The sequence below is a fragment of the Chiloscyllium plagiosum genome, unplaced genomic scaffold (assembly GCF_004010195.1).
Source record: "Chiloscyllium plagiosum isolate BGI_BamShark_2017 unplaced genomic scaffold, ASM401019v2 scaf_14143, whole genome shotgun sequence".
Taxonomy (NCBI): domain Eukaryota; kingdom Metazoa; phylum Chordata; class Chondrichthyes; order Orectolobiformes; family Hemiscylliidae; genus Chiloscyllium; species Chiloscyllium plagiosum.
Window position 1 is genome coordinate 17,087 of NW_025213183.1, and position 6,346 is coordinate 23,432.

Here is a 6,346-nt window from a genome sequence, read left to right on the forward strand (position 1 = left end):
AGGGTGAGAGTGGGGACGGAGGCAGGGGGGAGAGGGTGAGAGTGGGGACGGAGGCAGGGGGGGGAGAGGGTGAGAGAGGTGTCTGGGGGAAGAGGTGTATTAGGGGCAGAAAAAATCTGCAGATGCTGGAATCCAAGGTGGAAAGGCAGGAGGCTGGGAGAACACAGGCAGGCAGCATCAGGAGGAAGAGAGGTCAACATTTTAGGTGTAACCCTACTCCAAGTCCTGATGCTGTGTGGCTTGCTGTATTCTTGCAGGCTCCTGCTCCTCTATTCTGGTATTAGAGGCAGTACATAGAAGGTTCCCTCAGCTGAACCTGAGCAGGGAGGGATTGTTTTATGATGAGAGATGAGTGGTTGGGCCTTAGAAGAACAAGAGGTGACCTTATAGTCTAGATGCTGCAGACAGGTTATTTCTCCTTGTGGGGGAGTCTAGGACAAAAGGGCATAATCTCAGATTGTGAGTCGCTCATTTAAAACAGAGATGAGGAAATATATTTTTCCTTATATAATGTTATATAATGGAACAACATGGACTCGTATGGTCAAATTTGTGTTACTGGCTATACTGAGTATTTTGATTTGTTCCAGTGGGTCTCCTCTGCATAATGCATCTCTCTCTCTCTCTCTCTTTCTTGCTCTGTAGGAAATATCTGCAAGTGTGTGTTCACAACTTGTCTGAAATTGGGTTCCAGTTATTTGACCCTCAGTTGGAAGAAGTCACAAAGAACTCAGATCTGACCTTTGTGTCATTGAATTCCCTCAAACAGCAGGTAAGACTCCTACAGTCTGGAAGAAGGTTTACCTCTAACTGAGATTGAAACTCTCTGGGTTCCCACTCTGTTCCCCTGGACAGAAGGTGCAGGAAATTGTGGGGGTTTGATTTGCCAACGGTCAAGTCCTGTCCTCTTGGGAGTGAGATCAGATGCTGGGCCACTGACCCCTTCCCCCAGCCTGAAGTGCGATTGTCATTTCAACACTGGGCGAGGCCATTCATCTACTATCCCTGTGCCCTCCAATTCCATTGTCTTATTCCTCCCCTACATTCTTTCTAGTCGTTGTACTCTTTATTCCATAGCCTTTAAAATGAAGTGAGATATATCAATTACTCTTCCAATAATCGTGTAAAAACATCATCATTTCTCACCTTTATTCTGCTAGTGGTAATCTCAACCTGCATCCTGGTAACTGATTCACTAACCAGTGATCATCCTCAATCAGTGTCCCCAATTACTGATTCACTTTTCATGAAGGTTCATGGTGTTTTATTATTGTTATAAATTTGGAAGCTTGGGTTCTGAAGTAAACCGAACCAAATGTGGATTTACATTTGGTTTGCATTTCTCTTTGTATGTGTTAAGGTTTATGTGTAAAGATTTCATTCCATTTGTAAGTTGTATGCGTGGTGCACAGTTGTCCAGAAATTTACTTACAAGAAGACTTAGAAACAATGCCTAAGAGAGAGAGAAATTAGGTTGTTGCACAGCAGCAAAGTGTCCTGTGACATGGGGAGACAGGTATAGGTTCATACAACACAGAAACCGACCCTTCGGTCCAACTCATCCATGCTGACCAGATTTCCCAAACTAGTCCCATTTAACTGCATTTGGCCCATAACTCTAAAGTTTTCCTATTCATGTAATTGTCCAAATGTCTTTTAAATGCTGTAAACTGTACCTGCACCGAGAGCCATCCCGAAGCTCTGACTATGTAGGTCATTCAGGGAGGAATAGCCAGTGAGAAAAGCCGTGCAGTTTAGCAGTCTGCAGAACAGTCAATCAGGGCAGGAGAGCAGAAGTTCTGAATAGCTTCATGTCAGTACGGAGAAGGGGAAGGGATGGCTGAGTGGTATTATCACTGGACTGTTAACCCAGAGATCCAGGTCATGTCCTGGGGACCTGGGCTTGAATCCTGCTACAGCAGGTGGTGGAATTTGAATTCAATAAAAATCTGGAATTAAGAATCTGACAATGACCACGAAACCATTGTCGGAAAAACCCAACTGGTTCATTGTTGAGGGAAGGAAACTGCCATCCTTACCCAGTCTGGCCTACACCTAACTCCAGACCCACAGCAATGGGGTTGACTCTTAGCCCATCCCTAATTGCCCAGAAGGTGGCTGTCAGTGCTGACCCAGCCAGCGACCCCCTCTTCCCATGAATGAATAAAGAAACAAAAAGTTTCAGCATCAATATGCAGTAGAAGAGGGGTTGAAGGAATCAGTGTTCTGAAGTCAATGGTTTCAGGGTCTCCTGAACGAAGTGGACAATATTAAATATCAGATTCACCTTCAGCAATCCAAGTCCACAATATAGGTGGCTTACTCATGTGTGTGGGGGGATGGGGGAGGGGGGAGCAGGTCAAAAACTCTCACTGAGTTACAAACAGTTGTAACTTTAATCTACAAATTACTGTTACACGCCACACTCTCAGTGGATGATTAACCTATCACTAACTTTGGTAAGTCAAGTGTTCTAATTCCTAACTAAATGTTTAAACCTGGCTGCGCAATCTCAAAACAAAATATAACCTTCCTAAAGTTCAGCAGATAAATTTATTCAAAGCTAAATCCATGCTTCCTGATAAAAATAATTAACGTATTTTCCTAACAGTGTCACATTATAGTTGAAGTGCCTAACTTTTTAATTACATGCTATTTATTGAGAGCTAATGTCTTGATTGATCAGAAGGTGCAAATCTGACCCCCGACTTCACAAATGTGACCTGACTGTGATCCTGGTCAGCGTCCTGGTACCCTATAAAAGGTTTATTGACTGGTACTGACAGGGTTTTGAGTTCTGACCTGAAGCTATGTGGAGACCCTGCTATTTTTGGGAGTCCTCTGTGCTCAATTGCACTTAATCTCAGAGCATTACATTCAAGAGACAACTTTTCCTTCGTCAAAGGGGAAAGATCATCCTTTGAATGTTCCATTTCCTGCTCTGGGATATCTGTGCAATGTGGTAATGTTCCATACTATGGCCTATTGGGCTTGATCTGTTTGTATACCTTTTCTCACCATTATAACATTTTATTTTGTTTAATTTTACTTTATTTCATCATTAAATCGGTGGTGGCAATCACTCACTAATGAGCCTGATTCCCACTGGGGAAATTCCGTGTCACTGGTCCTGGGCTCTGTGGGTCTTGTGTCGCTGATAGGCCCAATGCTCCGACCACACCTTGGGCAGGTGTTTCCGGGAGGTGGAGTTGGTCCTTGGCCTTGAGATCCCTGGCATTCCTTTCTCTGAATCCTTTTATGTATTTCCGTTTGCTGCTGGGTGTTTTCAAAGAATTAGGTCCTTTTGGATAGGAGCTTCCTCCAAGTCAGTTTCTTCTGAGCAAGGCTCTCCCATGCATTGACATCCATGTTAGATTTCCCCGGGAAACCTTCAGGAAGATTTTGTAATACTTCCTCTGTCCTCCTGTTATCCGAGTGCCTGCCCTGAGCTGGGTCAAGATGGCTTGCTTTGGCAATAGGAACTCCGGTGTCCTACACACGAGGCCGGCCCAGCGGAGTTAGTCATAGAGTCAGAGATGTACAGCCCTGAAACAGACCCTTCGGTCCAACTCGTCCATGCCGACCAGATATCCTAATTAATCTAGTCCCATTTGCCGTATCCCTCAAAGCCCTTCCGATTTGGATGCTTTTTAAATGTTGCAATTGTACCAGCCTCCACCACTTCCTCTGGCAGCTCATTCCATACACGTACCACCCTCTGTGTGAAAAGGTTGCCCCTTAGGTCTCTTTTATATCATTCCCCTCTCACCCTAAACTTATGCCCTGTACATAGAACATAGAAGAATACAGCGCAGTACAGGCCCTTTGGCCCTCGATGTTGCGCCGATCCAAGCCCACCTAACCTATACTAACCCACTATCCTCCATATACCTATCCAATGCCCGCTTAAATGCCCATAAAGAGGGAGAGTCCACCACTGCTACTGGCAGGGCATTCCATGAACTTACGACTCTGTAGTTCTGGTCTTCCCCACTCCAGGAAACTACCTTGTCTATTTACCCTATCCATGTCCTACATGATTTTATAAACCGCTATAAGGTCACCCCTCAGCCTCCAATGCTTAAGGGAAAACAGCCCCAGCCTATTCAACCTCTCCCTATAGCTCAAACCCTCCAACCCTGGCAACATCCTTGTAAATCTTTTCTGAACCCTTTCAAGTTTCACAACTTCTTTCCAATAGGAAGGAGACCAGAATTGCACGCAATATTCCAACAGTTGCCTAACCAATGTCCTGTACAGCCGCAACATGACTTCCCAAAGCCTGTACTCAATGCTCTGAACAGTAAAAGAAAACATAACAAATGCCGCCTTCACTATCCTATCTATCTGCAACTCCACTTTCAAGGAGCTATGAACCTGCATTCCAAGGTCTCTTTGTTCAGCAACACTCCCTGGGACCTTACCATTAAGTGTATAAGTCCTGCTAAGATTTGCTTTCCCAAAATGCAGCACCTCACATTTATCTAAATTAAACTCCATCTGCCACTCCTCAGCCCATTGGCCCATCTGGTGAGAATCCTGTATAATCTGAGGTAACCTTCTTCACTGTCCACTACACCTCCAATTTTGGTGTCATCTGCAAACTCACTAACTATACCTCCTGTGTTTGCATCCAAATCATTTATATAAATGACCAACAAGAGTAGACCCAGTACTGATCCTTGTGGCACTCTATTGGTCGCTGACCTCCAGTCTGAAAAACAACCCTTCACCACCACCACCACCTTCTGTATTCTACCTTCGAGTTAGTTCTATATTCACATGGCTAGTTCTCCCTGTATTCCATGAGCTCTAACCTTGCTAACCACTCTCCAATGGTGAACCTTGTCGAACACCTTACTGAAGTCCATATAGATCATGTCCACTGCTCTGCCCTCATTTAATCCTCTTCGTTACATCTTCAGAAAATTCCATCAAGTTTGTGAGACATGATTTTCCACGCACAAAGCCATGTTGACTATCCCTAATCAATCCTTAACTTTCCAAAGAATCCTCAGGATTCCCTTCAATGACTTGCCCATCACCAGTTTCAGATGATCATAGACTTGATGCTGGTGCTGTTAGCTGCTTCAAGGACCCTGATGTTAGTACAGCAATCCTCCCAGCTGATGCAGAGGATCTCTGTCAACAACATTGATGGGACTTCTCCAGGACCTTGAGGTAGAATCTATTCACAGTCCAGGTTTCTGAGCCATGTCGAAGAGTTGGAAGGATGACTGCCTTATACATTTGGATCTCGGTATCAGCACGGGCTGCCACAGATGTCAAAGCCTCTCACCCTTAGGCATTTGTACGCAACTCTCACACATTGGATGTGATGTTGAATCTCCATATTGATGTCAGCCTCAGCTGAGAGGTAGCTTCCCAGGTAAGTCACCGTTGACCTTAAAGGGGGAATTAAACGAAACGTGCTCTGGGACAGGTAAAGGATTTGAGTCCTCCCCAGGTTGAGGCTGAGGCCAATTCTTTGCTATGTTTCCGTGAAGGTATTCAGTGAGGTTTGAAGGTTTCCTTCTGAGAGAGCAGAGATAACATTGTCACCACATATTGATGTTCCACAAGTGAGGTCAGTGTTTGGTTCTTGTTAGGGTTTAACCATCCATCCTGTGGACAATGTCCACACCACTTGGAACCGTGTTCTTGACAAGATGAAGAATGGTGGTGATGAAGATTCAGAAAAGGATCAGGGCACTGACACATCCCTGCTCAACTTCATCTTGACCTTGAAGGATTCTGCCATATTACCGTCTGTGAGGATCATTGCTGATATCTTGGAGTGGAGGAGGTGGAGAAAGTTGCTGAATTTCACTCAAGTGCCTTTGATAGCACTTCCGAGTGACTGAGTCAAAAGCCTTGGTCAGGTCATTAAAGACCATATAGATTGACTGGTGTTGTTCCTGGTATTTCTCTTGGAGTTGCTGAGCAATGAAAATCATGTCCATAATTCCATAATTCGGTTGGAGGTCATACTGACTTTCAGGAAGGATTTCCTCTGAGACTGGGAAACGGTGCCTAGTGAGGATTTGGGTGATGATCACCCCGGTGATGGAGAGTAGAGAGATTTCTCAATAGTTCCCACAGTCCACTTTGTTTCCTTTCTTGAAGACGGTGGTGGTGGCAGGGAATTCTTTTTTGTCCCAGGTTTTCTGGACCAGTTGATGGAGATAACGGTAAGATCTGTTCCACCAAGTTTGAGCATCTTTGCTGGAATCCTATCAACTCCTGCTGCTTTTCCATTCTTCATGTGTCGAATGGCACCTTCAATTTCTGCCACATTAAGTGGGAGTCCAAGATTACCACTGATAGGAAGCTGGGGCATTTCATA

The 6,346-nt window shown here is 44.7% G+C and overlaps 1 protein-coding gene across 1 annotated transcript in view; it reads left to right on the forward strand.

Moving 5' to 3' along the window:
- The window catches only part of LOC122547566 (trafficking protein particle complex subunit 10-like), a gene marked incomplete at its 3' end in the record, with an annotated part of 20,404 nt that overhangs the window by 8,269 nt on the left and 5,789 nt on the right, over positions 1-6,346 (forward strand). The window lies entirely within an intron of this gene.